The 16,509-nt window shown below is 35.2% G+C and overlaps 1 long non-coding RNA gene across 1 annotated transcript; it reads left to right on the forward strand.

The window, feature by feature from the left end:
• Positions 1-7,316: 7,316 nt before the first annotated feature.
• Positions 7,317-10,281, forward strand: LOC120346003 (uncharacterized). Its single transcript, XR_013477662.1, has 4 exons — positions 7,317-7,621; positions 8,574-8,638; positions 9,379-9,470; positions 10,098-10,281. It is a non-coding gene; the product is annotated as an uncharacterized LOC120346003 (long non-coding RNA).
• The last annotated feature ends 6,228 nt before the right edge of the window (positions 10,282-16,509 follow it).

The raw sequence follows: 16,509 nt of genomic DNA on the forward strand, positions 1-16,509 counted from the left end.
AAGAATTATTTGTCACTCTCACAAAATACATAAATACTCCATGCTACTCCAATGAGTATTGACAAATTTTATATTTTTCAACTGGAGAAGTAAGGATTCAATAAGGTTTCTGTTAATTGTACTAATGGGTAAAAACTACTTCATAATTATTTTTATGGAGGATTTCATGGAATTTGATTAGGAAAACGAGATTGCTGGTAATTTGCATTCCAATCAAATTTCACATCGTAACGAATAATACAACATAAAAGACAAAATGAGTCTTTTTTCTGATAATTTACTCAAACTATAACGTTACAATTTTCACTCAAAAGCAATTATATAATAAGTCATGATAAAATAGTAATTTGCCTTATTTCCATTTACCCAAATAAGCATACTGTCTTAAACTTCAATCGACCGAGCGATTCATGATCAGATATCAGTCGATTCTTACTATAGCATATTACTTTACTAGAGTAACTAATGGTATGCAGTCTCTTTGGCTCGATTCCATTGGATTGACATATTGAAATTGTAGTATCCGATAATTTGAGTTCGGCACAGGCAGTATCGCTTATTTTCAAATATATATCAGAAAAATATAGTAATAGTATCAATGACAGTAAACAATAATGTTAACTTCTCTACATTGCAAATACTAGAATTCGCTGCAGGAAACTTCTGGATTGCTTCACATACACAATGTTTCCAAACAATGAATGAATGTTATTTTGCATTAAGTTGTATTAATAGAACTAGCAAACGAATCATTATAGCAAAGTGCACGACCTTTGGATAGATTAAACTGTATGATTACGTACTTTTTCTATTTTAATCCATTTTCGATGGTTTACTTCCGGAACAATTGTGTCTAAAATATTTTTGGCAATTGTCGTGATTTTGTTGCGTCGCTCCACCTTTAAATTTGTCAAAAATTGCACGTTAGTGTGCGTCATATGCAAATTTATTAGGTTGATATTTCTGTAAGGGGGATTAAGTAAAACTTTGTCGAGTTTTACGGGATCACAGTTGAAAGAACATAAGCGCCCAAGTAACTTTGTATTTTAGACCATGCAACAAATCCTAATGACACATTCCCAAAGGCTCATCAACGCAAAAAGTCAAATCCACCATTAAGTTCTTATTCTTATCATAACAAGTATACTAAGATTACATTAAATTTTGCTAATTCTTTTTAAAAGGATTTTAAAAATTCCAGAGAATATTTATAGTTTCGCACATTTTAATAAATCCATCAAAAAGTTACGGCACGTCTGGTCTAATTTCAAATATTTCTAAGCGTTTAATATATTTTAATGGCTTATGAACCGGTCTACATGATTATCCTTCGTTTAGATGAATTTGATAGCAGCATGCAAATAAGAGCTAAACTCAATAATGGAGTGCATGGTTCATTAGGCGTAGTTTTTTGTATATGTTTACAAAGAGAAATGTAATCAACGAAATAATTGAAAATTTTCAATGATGCAAATTCAAAGATGGGGTCACCTTAAATACCTCAATATCAAATATCGTCACGCTAATACCAAAATTGCGTAGGTCTTTTTTATCGTTCAGAGAAAAACCTTCCATAAGATATTGTTATTCCATTAGGAGTAAACATTTCCAATGTTTTATTTTTCATTAGTAATCGGATTTAAATTTATTTGTATGGCGCGGCATGTGAAGTCATAATGGAGCACTGCGACATGCGCAGAAATGTCTATGGCTTGAAAATATACGCAGTTTTGCAATCTGACTATATCCATCAGTGCTGAAAACCAAACATTCGAGAAAACGTATGTAATTTATAGTATCTACGATGTCTAATCCCAAAACATATTATCTGTTTTAATACCACTATTTTTTATATTTCAAATATAAATTATTTTAATATGACGCGCTCTGCACACACCCCGAAATAAAAGTTTTCATAAATATAAAGAATAAAATAGCAGTGCATTTTAAATAAAAGTCAACTGATATGAATTGGACTCAGGAAGTGATTTCACGAATAATTTCCCAATTTCCTATACCATAGCGTAAATTCAAAGTTACAAGCTAGACCAGTGATTCTCAAACTATGGTTTGAGAGCAGCATGTGGCTCTCAACAACCTTTCCTGCGGCTCTTGTTAATTCTTTAAAAATAAATTTCATTGAAAACTAATCATTGACTTGAAATTAAAATTCGGAAGTCTATTAGTTAGTCGAATGGATTCCCCCGTGTTTATTTGCGTAGCGTTGGCTAACTTACAAGATGCAATAGTGACGCAACAGTAAGCGCTTTCGCGGCCACTCGAACACTTTTCACTTGTAAAGATTTTTAGACATGGCTGTAATCATTGGCTTGCTTTTGTCGATTTTCAGTTTTTGTCGCATTCCCGAATATTATGTGTAAATCAAATAACTCGATGATTATTTTAATTTCTATTGAGCATTTTAATTTTGTTCCAGTAATCGAAAACAGTCCCGAAATATCTGGCGATCATCTCAAGCAGCTACTGCACCTTGCATCCTCCACGATTACGACCCGCTTTGACAAACTTATTAGGAATCAAAGCCAAATTAAATGGCTGTTAGTCTAGAATGAGCAAAATCGAATCTTTTTTTCGAATCGAATAATTAGAATATTTTTAACGAATAGTCGAGTAATGAATATTTTTTATACATAACGGGGATCCAGACCGTCGGAGGTCGATACTCCATTTGGATATTAATAGAAACATTTAAATGTCGGCAATAAAGCGTTTTTTTACTGGTTAATGGTTATTTCATCATAGTCGCCGACTGTCTTTGTCACCGCGATCGTCTCGTCGGCGATATCCTAAAGTTGGTATCAGCGACAGCTGTTACAGACATTAGGGACTGATTTGAAAACCAAATTAATTTTATTCTGAGTTTTATCCCCTGCCTTGGATTTGATCTTACTTATCACCGCTTGTAAATTATCCGTGCCTGTTTAGAGGTAACGGTAACCGAGATGCAGATATTTATTAAAATAATAATTGGGTTTCTCATGATTTTCTATGGTGTTCGTGTTATTTTAGTATTAGATAGATAAACCTAACAAATTTACGATTGCGTGAATCCTGAATGTTGATTTAAAATAGCGATTAAATTAATTGGCAATATAGGCATTTCTAGGCCTTTGTGCCTAATAGAGGGTACAGACGCTAATTGTAACTAATTTCTTCAAGTTTTAACTTTTTTTTTAACAAAACAACACCCCGATGGTTATTATAGCTAAAATACTTACTTAGTAATGCTAAATTTTCTTTAGGAAATTTGCAAATTCAGCACTTAACTTAATCATTTTGATTATGTCAGCCCTAAGGCTTAATTATTACTGCCCAAATGCTTCAAAATTTGATAATTGTAATCATTTTCGATGATAATAGACGCAACAATTCGTGGACGAGTCAGTGTGCATTGTTACAACGAAATTCACGATTGATTTTACGTTCTACTCTTAGCTCAACGACCATGCATGGTCGAGTAAAATGTTTACATATACGAAACATTACTTGGCCAGGGATGGAAGGGATCAATAAAGAGCTAATACAAAGTGCTAAAGGGAGTAGGACATGACATTTCTTATCTGGTTATAACTTAATGAGTGTTTTTCATACAAGTAACTCATACCAACTTTTGGTCATTTTTAAATCCACGTATTTATATAACTAGAGTTTTCTAACGAACTAAAATCGCCTTTTTCAAAATGAAACGCCGAAAAGTCATTTTGACATTTAATTTTATTCAACTTTATGTTCGGTAATGCAAGAAATGGCTAATGACATGTACCCAAGCATGCGTAGTTTGAAATCTGGGAAATTTATTTTAAATACCTAATCTGGTTTGACGTTTTTAAATTTACGGAACGGTCGGTACGTTTTTTGCAAAATATGGAATTGAAACGATACTTTGAGTGCAAACATAATCATATAACATCAAAACGCAAAAACAACGACTTTTCAAATTCGTCATTTTTTTCTGTTAGCGAGCGCCGTTGGGAAATCTCGCACAAGTCACCCTGAGTTGGAGACGCGCGAGTTCGGTGTCCAAACAGAGCGGCGCAGGTCACGTGGTATCGTATATTCGAATAGTAAAATGCCATTCGCATATTTTATTATTTGAATATTTTTCCCAGCCCTAGTTGTTACGTGTGTTGTTGTTACGATAACTTGGTATTTTAAATACGCGCTTAAAGTTTGTTGCTATGTTTGCGTTGTTTGTGTGCGGCTCTTCATGACTTTGATGTTTGAAATGCGGCTCTGGGACTAAAAAAGTTTGAGAACCACTGAGCTATAGACTCTAAGCTGCAACCAGAGGTAGCAGAATAAATTTTATTCCTAAAATACTGATATTAAATTTTGAGAAACAAGAAATATGTGCAATTAAACTCGCATTGAATGAAGAAGAGTAAGTAGCGTGGTTGTCCGAGATTTCCGTTTTCAGATCACAAACAGCTCATGATATCACAAGTGTAATTCGAAGATGACTCAACATGACTGAGGATAGCTCAATTTTGACAATTCATGGCTTATCTATAATTTTGTTACAATGTAAAAAATAGATGAATTTTGGATGAAAACAACAACAGTTGAAACCATTTGTATTGCCTTTTCACGTCACAAGCAAAAGCCACACCATGAAAAAGAGATTTGGGTTAACTTCAAGCGACTAAACTTCTGATGGGAACAGAATTGGAAATGCTGCAATATGTATTTATCAGGAAGGAAGCAATGTTTGAATTTAAGAAAATTGAAATCGTGTTCTGTTGGTTTAGTAGTCAAAGAGAGAGGTCATATCAACATGAAAACGGATGACAATTTGTAAACAGGTAGAAATACTACTATGTTGTCTGAACTAAAGGCGAGCCAACAACTAAAACGTGATGCATCGTACAAAGAGAAGGTTCCGAACTGCGTTAGGTCGTGCTCATCTAACTAAGTACAATTGCGACGACATATTAAGTTGGATCCTCATGCTGATTTATCTGGTAAGACAGTGGTGGGGAATTGCGAACCACGAACTAATTTATGTGGTCCTCGAACGACCTCTCTTTTATCGCGTAAAACTGAATTACTTATGAATTCAGTAGTATATATCAGCGCACGAATGTATGTTGCAACAGAGGCTATGTGGCCCACACGATACCGTCAATGTGCATATTTGTTCCAGTGGTACATAAAGTTTGGCGACCCTTGTGTTATCTTATGACATACAGTTTTTCGCCAATCAAACTGTCCGCAGAGGATTCCTCATTTTACCACAAGAAATCTCAATTACACAGAGGTAGGGATGGCGGAATCGACTCCGGATTCGATTCCAGAATCGATTCTTAGTGGATACGAATAGAATCGATTCCGAGGACTTGATATTAAAACATGGATTGCAAACAAAGTATAACGTTGTGTGACACATATATGTATGAACCTCCATGTGAAGTTACGACGTCGCAAACGTCACTATATTTCTACACACTCCCTTCCCATTCGCTCGTTTGCGCGCGTCAAGGGCGTGTGCCACATTTCATTTGTATATTTTTTTGTTTTAACTATTGCGTTCATAACCCCTTTTTACTTGAAGCAAGATGCATGAGGTAAAGCAAAACGACTGTTGCAAATTCGAGTATACAATTTTTACACCGCAACCGGAATAGCAAAATACCTCTTCAATAGAACATATCAAGCATATATTGAAAATCTCATCAATGATGGTATTGACAGCTTTGAAGCAAGGGGTAGCGACATTGGTGGATTGACCAAGGAGGTGGAGGCTTCAGTCGAGATATAAAAATATTTGAATGACAGAAATGTTGGCATATCAGCGAAGAAGAAATGCTGCAATGGTGGCAACAAAACAAAAAATCTTATCCAAACATCGCGTTGTCGTCCAAAAGTACCTCGGTGTCTCATCAACATCCGCTGCATCAGAAAGAGCATTTAGCTCAGTGGAGCATATATTGTCTCCAAATTGCAATCGAGACTCACAAGAAGGCATGTGAACGAATTGAATTTTAGATTGCAATATATTTTTGTTTGCTACGACAGTGATTTTTTGAACTCGAAGTGGACATACAGATCGTTTTATGTTCGCATATGTTCGTGTTGTCAAAATTCTTTTTTTTGTTATTGATAAAAAAAAAATAACTCTCAACTACTCGAACTATTGCTTTGAACTTTTCAGTGGGTAAAAGTTGTAATTTTTTTTCTAGAAGGCTTTTATATTTAATTTATGTATTTCAAAATTTTCTGTGGGCTCAAAAGTCTAAGTGATACGATTTTTGTGTACGATTTCAGTTTTGGTCTATATGTTCATATATTTGAACATCGCTCTCTTGTTCGATTTTATATGGTATTGCTTAAGTGGGTATGTTTTCTCGGTAAGCTATGCCGAGGAATCAAGATTCGGAATCGAGAATCGGAATCGAAATTTAAGGAATCGGATAAGAATCGAATACTTGTGAGTAGTCTCACTTAGCATCCTTACACAAAGGTGGTAATTATACGCTTGTCCGCAAAAGCAATACAAGAAACGACATAATAATAATAATAAATAGTAAAAAACAAGCAAAGAACGCCACTATCAAGTAAATTAAAAAGCAAGTACTGTCATGTTTGAATATATATCAAAATTAATGCGCGTTTTGGCACTCATTGAAAGTTCTACGACTGAACATCTTTGCCTAAAATTACAAATATGGATCCGAATAGTAACACCTGAAGTTTGGATATGCACTGGGCAGAACGAATTCGAACATGTTTCTATCGTGCTTATTTAGATGCGTGAGGTAGAAAAAAGACTACAGTTTTCTGCAACATTTCACTCTGGTCTACCACCAATTCCTACATGGCAAGGCACCATTGTTTTGATACATCATTCATATAACGTTTGAGCATCGCAATTTTACCTCGGCGTGCTGTTCGTTACCTGCAATGTTTTGTAATGTGTTGCACGACTATAAATACTGAATATAAAGAATGCTAATAACATATTGTTGGTTGTTAGCATATACGTTTGATGCCTCCATTTTCACTTCCGATATTTTATACAAAATAATCTAAAAAAAAAAACATATGGCAAAATACAAGCCAGAAAATCGTGCTATTATCCTGAGAATGTAGAGTTCGTTTCAGGATGAACTAATTATTTCTTACTTCCATTCCTTATGATAACAATAAGGTCAATACGTGCGAGCTATTTAACAATATTTTATCAAACTAAAAGTATTCAAACTGATATAAAGTTAATCGTTGAATCACATCTTTCCTCCAGATATGTATGTGTATGCTGCATGCGCTTTCGTGGTTTATATGCTTCAAATATTTTCGTTTACACCCGCAAAATTATTCTTCATCAGGAATTTTATTGTTTTTAGTTTAATATAGTGTTCATAAATGAAAAGACTTTATTAGCCAAGCGCAAGCAGTAACCATATATCAATCCTATCGTAATATGTTTTGTTCTGATTATACGAAAATTATTAATTATTATTTAACATTAATTATTAATTTCTTCCATTATTAGTATACTGTACAGTATATATTTTCCAGCTTTAGAACTCTTTTAAAAATATCGATTGCAGTACCAAGTTGAGTTTAAGAGACCCTTTCATCTGAGAACAAGAAGATGAATGTTAGTAAATAAACTATATCAATATTATAAGATTTGTATCGCGAATTGATTTTTTTCATTTGCGTTATTAGTTCTGTTTTTACGTATTTGGAAATTGTTCTTAAGCCTGCAGTGTAGTTGTTATTTGAACGTCAAGAAATGAATCGTTGTTGTGCACAAATGCATACGCCTGCTGATAAAACATGTAAAATCTGCCTAAGACTGATAGTTTCAGCCGCAAAGAGATATTAAAATATTTTGTACCAATACTGTGGAATAGGCCATTTATTAGTCATGTTGTTTATTGCATATTGCCTAATGAAATTTGATTGATAAATCGTCATTCATGTGTCAGTTTCAGATGAATTATACGCCAAAATAATTTTAAGGTCTTAGAAATCACACAAATCTTGACACCTGCTGGTTTTGAAGCTTATTTGTGATGACAATTTAGCATTTATTATAAAATAACAGGATTGTCCATGCGAAACGTCCCGTGGGATGGGATGGGACAGCACACATTTGTATTTCCCATGAGACACATGGGACACGAAATACCGTATAATTTTCGTGGAAATGATGATAAAACATTTTGTTATGGTCTTCTTGTCCATATTTTTGAGCATAGCTTTCTTGTTAATTATAAAGAGCAAAATATATTGAGCATTAACAATATACTTTGTGAAGGGTCAAATGGACACATGTATATTAGTTACGAATTTAAAGTTAACAACGTCAGTAAATTTCGTTGTTTTGCTTGTCTCTTTGTACATGTAGTCCTATTTAGTAGTTCTAAATTTAGCATTTTTTATTGAATTGTGTTCCAATGGGAATCCCACGGGATGGGACAGGTATGAATTGCTATGGGATGGCACGAAAAAATGTGCTCCATGGACAAGCCTGTAAATATATTACGATTTGATGGAAGCTTTTTTTAAGCGTTTAAGAATAATTTTGATTATAATTTTTATAGATGAACCGTTCAATCTGCTACTTCATTCTACTGTTTGTTGTGATTGGTGTGACTACTGTAGAAGGGTAAGTTAAAAATGTTTGGATGGATAACGCAAAAGTGCGGTTAGTTGCTAGATGTTGCGTGAAGCCGTGGCCATCTTTAACAATTTATCCTAATTAAGACCACAGATTGGCACATTAAACTTCTAGCTCAAACTTACAATCTTTTAAGCTCAGTTATCTTTTGTTTAGCACGTAATCTACTTTTGGATCGCAAAATTTCCCGGGTCGCCTAACTTTCGCTGAACATGCAATACGGCTCACACAAGTCACATAATTTAAAAGTTAGAAGTGAAATTTGTTCTGACCGGGTAGTTCCAAATGCGATTGAGTGATAATGTTACCAACGTCAATGGAATTTCAATGTATATATATATATATATTTTACGAGTGCCACTCCTTCAAGAGACACATGGTTAATCTTTCGGCAGAGATAAATAGCGCATAGTAAATTGGCACAACTGACGGAACCTATATTGCTAACACATCTTGCGTGAACTCAAATGAATTAAAGACGACAATAACGTGTGATGAGTAATATACTTCATACCTGAAACAATTGTATAACTATAAGGTTATAAGTACACCATCGTTTGTCCAACACTTGCTTCGTAGAAAACACTATTTGTTTATTCTTTATTTTTTAATTGAGTATCATGAGTAGAGGCGGTCGTCAATCGTCACACGATTTTTCAAATGTGCAAAATGCGACGGAACGAAAAAATATAATGTAAACAGACGATTTTAAATTATATTTATTAAAGGTATGGTAGATACGGAAGTAGAGGTGGATATGGAGGATATGGAAGTCGTGGAGGTTACGGTGGATATAGAGGAGATATGGCTGCGGGACTTGGTTTGTAAAAGGCTTTATTTGTCTTAATATTATACTGACAACTGGAAGTACTTTTTCGAACTGGCCATTTCTGTATAAGGTCAAGTGGGGTTATATAACTTCGTCAATGAGAAATTTTTCGAGGCACGACATCACATTTTTATTTTGAATTAGTATAATTTTCGTTAATTTGTTCTTGGGGTGAAAATTCATGCAGCTTTTTCAATTTTACGTATAGCCTACTGATTCATTTTCTGTCCTAGACACACACACATCTGGCAGGATGCTTACCACTATAAAAAAATAGTGTTTATATGTATTCAGGTACAATTACCTAGGTATCGAGTACATATATCTTCCATGTATGTAACTAGTACTCCATCATGTAGTAAAATGTCATTGATAGATGTATATGTGTAGGTTTTGGGAATGCATTTGCCAATGGATATTTAAGGGCATAAAAAAGGCATTTTTCGTGATCTTATTCAGACCCATTATGAAGTCACCATGAGTATTTTCTGAAGTGTTGAAGTCAATCAAGTGAAAATTTGTTAGTTCAAATAGAGTTCATCCGACGCTTATATTGTTTTACCATGTATAAATACTTGCTTCATATTTTTATTGAAATTTAAACTCTCATATTTTTAGATAAAGAACTCAAAGATGGATTTGAAGAATTTGTTGAATCTCTTCATGACTTGGATGCGCTAGAATAGAATTCCAACAACCGACCACAGATGACGTGATATGGAACGAACTTACATTCCCAAATTTGTTATCAAAGTTGTTCATATCAATCAAATAAATCGGGTATAAAACAGTCATCTCACAATCGCGTCAATTCTTTTCGCTGCAGCATATTTCGACCATACAACATGTTCTCGAAACATTCTGTCCCTTCCAAATATTGCAGTTTTACATATTTTGTGGCTCCTTGTTCGGAGGGAATGGCGTAAATAAGTGCCGTATACAAAGGGGTAGACAATTAGGCGACGAACCCGCGACCCGCATACCCCGCGGAGGGCATCTGTGCGGCCAGCGATTAAATTTTATACTTTTTTAGTTTTACTTGTACTCCGTTACATGATTAAAACAAAAAAGCAACACGAAGGTCACACAAATACGTCTCACTTTGAAGTTACTCTATTTTTATTATCGTTCTGTCAGACGACCTTGTTTCTCAGACAAATGCGAATCGGAAAAGTATGCTGTCCCGCAGTTAGACATTCATTCGGTTCGTGAGGCGGCTTCACCCAGTGAGGCATCTGACTCAAAATTTTATTTAGAGGTTAGGAAACATTCGAAGTTATTTGATGTGACAACAATATAAGGCAAAATTGCTGTCGGGTTCCTGTCTTTCTTTTTCGTTTCCATATTCGTGCAATAGCCTATCCATTGGTCTGCACAAATTCTAGGAACTTTGACAAATAAAGCTGTCAAACATGAATGTTAGCATGTGCATGTAAGGTTGACTCCGAGTTCGCCGAAGACACAATGCGTTGCACTTGACAGAATAAAATAATGCTAATGTGTGGAAAAATTAGAACAGCAAAATCATGGGTGAAACATCGGGTCGCATAGGAGTTGAAGGATATTTAGGAAACAAAAAGAAAGAAATAGCCTCCTGACATCTACTTTCATTTTAGGAAGCCATTTCCTTCCAATAAAAACAGCCCCAACAACTGCAAGCCCTAAAATAATAAAATTTAAAAGAATGATTTATATCTACACCTTGTGGCCATTAAGCTGATCGACTGAAATATGAGGCTATTTTTTATCAGAGGCTTTAGAGCAGACATGGGCGAACTACCCGGCCCGTTAGGTAGTTCAATCCGGCCCGCCTGATGCTGCAACAACAAAATAGAACCAAAATATTTTGATGTTTAGCTAAAAATAGCTCAAGGAATTTGTTGAGATTAAGATTAGTTTAGGCATTAGACTCGTTGTTTTCCATTTTTACATTTGTAAAACTAGAAATATTGTCCATGAAATGTAACTTTTTACGTCACACTTGGCTCGCCAGTCTAGTTGGGCAAAATTTTTGGCCCCAGGTCCAAAATCCGTTCCCACCCGTGCTTTAGACTCCTAGACTACGTTATTCTGCTTCGTCACCTATAAGTAGTAACAATGCGTGACTAGTGTTTTTGTATCTCGATGAAACAAGAGATATCCATTACACTGCACAGCTGCAAAGTTTTTACTATAGGATTACTGCCTTTATCTAATGAATTCTCACTGTCATTCGATACGGCGAATTGGCTCTTCACACTTGAATAAATACGAAACAAGTGACGGAATATATGTTCCGTATAGTCGTGATTCATGTCCAGCTTTTCGCGTTAAAACAGGTTGGATGTTAGAACAAGTCAGACCATGAGTTGTATAATATTGACCACTATTTGAAATTGGGTAACCAGTTCGGTTATTTTAAGTTACATAATGATAACATAAAAATGCAAAAAATGTGGTGGGCAGTCAGAATCTGCAAAGCTTTTTCGGAAGAACTAAAAATCTGTGCCGTGTTCAATTAAATTTTGTTGTTAAAAAGTACGGTAAATAAATTGAACTTGTCTTTGTTCCTTTATTAATTTTCGACGTGTTGCGCCATTACCAACTACAATGTCGTTATCAATATTATCAATACCATCAACGAATTGCTTTACAACAGTGAGACTTTGTCAATTACAGATGTCACACGCTTGGATGTAATTATATATAACCTCATTTTTAAATGCATTCTGCCTATGGCTTCGAAACATTTACGATGTTCGTACAAACCTCATAGTTTTAATCTAAATATTTGAGTAAACGACACATTATTACTTATCGATTTAATCGGTAAGCATGTTGATAGATATTTGTCTGTTTTTTTGTTAGATGCACGCGATATCTCACGAAAGCGAGGTTGAATCTGCTCCAAATTTTGCATGTGCATCCATCATAGCTCGGATCAGAAGCCTGTCAATTTTCGATGAAATATATAATATAATTAGCGAGTTATTAATTAATTAGTGATAGGACACACGGTGTCACTATGGAGTAAGAGCGCTGTTTTGTGGATCCCTAACCTTCGATCGATAAGTCTTCGGTCTCCGACCGATATTCTCGGTAATATTACACAAATAGAATGTAGCTCGGTTTTATGGGCAAGTTGAAAATTGGAAGTAAGTGCACTTAAATGAATTTCACTGAATGATAGAGTTCTCAAAAAAGACTACTTCATGGCGAAGTTTTGCCTAAAGTTATCCTCATCAGTCCTCGACTACCTTTATTGCACTTAGTCGTATAGTACTTCTGTTTCTGTGAAATAATGGGCAAATGCTTCCACCATTTAACTTTGGCCGCATGCCTATGTGCAGTATGGTTTTACTTGCTTAACTGAACGTGACGAAACCCAGCATCCTCAACGCATTTCTTGCAGTGTTATTATATTGAGCATCTCCAGTCCAGTCCTGTCTAAATTACAAGAACATTTTACAAAAATTCACCAAACAGGCAAGTATAAAGAAAACACGTTGGATGAATTCGAACAGAGGGCATATACAGTCAGCCAATTATACATGTACTGCCAATTTAATATGCATATACAGCAACTCAATATACCAATACAGTCATTTGCGTGATGTACAAATACTGTCAATTAATTTCATAACCAAGCAATGTATGTGTATGCTGTATATGCGGTCTACAAGTTATACGCACATTACGGTATACATGGAAAATCCGGCTTTAGTCGGATGGGCAGATATATGGGAAGTCGCAATCTAGGAAATCATAATACTCCACAACAGCTGATCGCTCATATAACTAGAGCGTAAAAATGCAAACAAAAACTTCGAAAACGCTCGAAATAATTGTAAAGTAGACATACTAAAATCCCATGATATAATCATCCAGGGGTAACGCCTCTGCATGTTGATTGCGCACAATAAGACTGCGGGTGCTCGGGTTTCATGAATGTGTACAATAGGTTGCAACCCATATTGCCATAATACCCCACAACAGCTTATCGTTAATAGCCTCTCTCCTCAGTGAATTATCTTTAGTCATTGGCTGAAAACTGTCGACAAGCTAATCAAATTAGAGCTTGGTGAAGAACTATCACTACTCACGTTAAGTTTGTTTGATTTAATACGCATAGCCAGATTATTTTTGTAGGAAAGCCTCAGATAAGGCTATTATGGTTGACGAATTGAGATAGTGTGCTTATGCTTGCAGCAACTTCAAACGTCCGTTGATTGAAATATTTTGGAAATGATTCGTCACAAGCGTAAAGTGGAAGTAATAAAATGCCATGATATAAGCATCATTCACCGATAATATTCTACATGGCGTTTACGGACAATAACTGCCGTTGAAAAATCAACTGATCGTTGATAGCATGATAAATGTGCTGGTGACAAGTCAGTCCATATTATTATGAGTCATGCTGCATAATGGGATATTAATTATCTCTACATATTATAAATAAAACAATAATAAAACATCTAATTTGTACCATAATGATCAATTGACGCGACTGACTGTAGTTACTCATATTTGAATACACTATTAAATAACTGTAGTGAATGATTTCTAATAAACTCACAACAATACACATAGTTTATTTATTTGCCTTGTCATAATATTTGTCCCCACATCCCATTAAACTAACCAAACTTGATTTTAAGAATCATTCTATATCATATTGTTTTCGGTGGTGCGGCGCATGCACAGATGGTTTTCACAAAGACGTCATAACCCAAAAGTCGAAATTTTCATGTTTCCGTAATTGCCAGGATTGTTGTATTTGTAACCTATTTCATGTAATTCTTATGTTTCTCATTCTTCTTCGCATTTTTTCTGTTACAACGGTCTAAAAGATGACATTTTGCTTTTTATGTAACAAAATATAAGTTGATATCCTAACACTAATTTTTGAATTTGTCGCCAGTTCGCTATGAGTGGTCAAGCAATAGTTTAATGATGAGAGATTTTTAATGTCGTTGTGCCTACAACACATCCCTAAGGCTAGTCACGTGCTGCAATGCTCTCAATCATCGCTATTTCATACAGTTACTTAAAGAAATGACTCCTTAATTCAAAGTTTTCTTCCACCATTCAGCTCGTTAGCTATCTCGGGGGAATGGTTCGATTTGGGTTTTTGCACGCACAAAACTTATTAAGTTTCGATAAGATGACAACTAGTGGTGAGCTGTACCTGGAACGCACAGGAACGGCTTTCCGGTTGTTGGGCATTTTATTGCATTTGCCTGCCTGTTGTTAAAAAAAATTAGGTTACAAAAAGCCAAGTTTCTCTGGTTGAACTAGTTAATAATTTATGTTTTGTTACATTATAATTCGTAATTCCTTCGTACATCACATCACGCAAAGACTTAGTACAGAAGTAACGCGTAAACTGTAATATATATTTTCCCGACCTTTGATCCCATGGAAATTCATCCTATACCTTTGTGAAAATAACATTTGTATTGAATTGCTATAAATATTTCTTGTGATTCTACACAGACATATTTCAGATAATTTCTCCATATTTCATTGCAGTTCTTCGACTACATCTTAGGACAATCAAAACATTCTTTCCGCGTCGTATTACATATATTACATTTTTGCGAATTAGGTGCGTTCCGGTTGTTACGATTTTTTCAGCTCATCACTGATCACGTCCATCTTCATTCAGATACGTTTGAGGAATCTAGTTTTGTTCTTACCTTGACCTACTTGGCAGGCATCTTTGCTTGAATAATTTCAACTGTCAGACGAAGGGAGGTGGAGGAAATGTAATAGAAGCCGAGAGAAGATGAGTGCTTTTCGGGGGGAGGGGTTGGGGATAGCGAATGGTAAACAACAAATTTGCACAGACTCAAGCTAGTATTTTCCAATTATTTGCAAGAGGAGTTACAAAGATCGTCTGAGCACTGCTTCCCAGAACAACGGCAATACCCATCATGCATACACCAGTCGTTTATTCTCAACATTACGGCTGCAGGTAATAGCAATATATACAATGATGAGCTCATCGAGCTTCAAACTTTTTTTTAATAAAACAAATCTTAATACGTTTTGATGCATTCATGTGGAGATTGATCCTGAGCTTCTCACGAAATGTCATTTCATTAAATTTAACCCCGGAAACTCAACCTATGCTGAGCAGTAAATCAACAAATTCATACTCTATCAAATGAAGACGATTGAATTTTCTGTAACTTTGTGCATTATCCCCAAATAAAGTTCAGGTTGCATTCCTAGTTGTAACTGTTGAAACCCTCTAGAGGTGACTCCCAGAAGTTGACGAATCATGCGGAATAACTGAATGCTCGCAAAGGTTAATTACCACTAGGTTTGATATAGGCAGACTATGGGAGGGTTGATAATTATTAAAACCCTTTATTTACCACGGTTCGAGAAACTTTTTATACCCCTTTTATAATATTCACTAGTTAATTAAACGGCGACAAACCTCCCCAATGTACCAATGGAAGGCGTGTTTTCGCGGCTTTTCGCCAACTTTCGCGCAAGACGCGTCGCGCTAATAGACCTCGCGCGTCGCGCTAGATAGTCATTCAAAACCCATCCTACACGCAAAAATAAAAGTGGCTTAAACCATAGTTTCTGAATATAGTTCGCTCAAGACCGGTTCGCTACGCATGAGTGATGCGTTACTATGTCATCAGTTTGCTATATTTTGAAGCGTACGAAAGAGCATTTCCATTTAAATTTATTTGCGTATTTGGAATGATTTTGTTGGTTAAAATAACTGAAAAGATATACTGAGGCATTAGGATAAAGTAGGGGTCGTGGCATCTGCCAATCATCTTTGCGTCGGTACCATAAGTTGTAGTTTGGAGTAATTGGAAACTTTAGTGGACATAACGATCGTTTTAATATTATGTTGTTGTTATTCTTCGTCACCCTCATTATAAAATCGCTTCTCTCTTCGAATACTGGAACAATTGCTTTAAAACTTTCAGTGGTTAAATTTTGACTTTTTTTTTCAGAAGGCTATTACTTTCATTTGTTCCTAAATTTTTTATGAATCCTATGAGATCTGATATTTCAT

The sequence above is a fragment of the Styela clava genome, chromosome 8 (genome assembly GCF_964204865.1).
Source record: "Styela clava chromosome 8, kaStyClav1.hap1.2, whole genome shotgun sequence".
Classification (NCBI taxonomy): Eukaryota; Metazoa; Chordata; class Ascidiacea; order Stolidobranchia; family Styelidae; genus Styela; species Styela clava.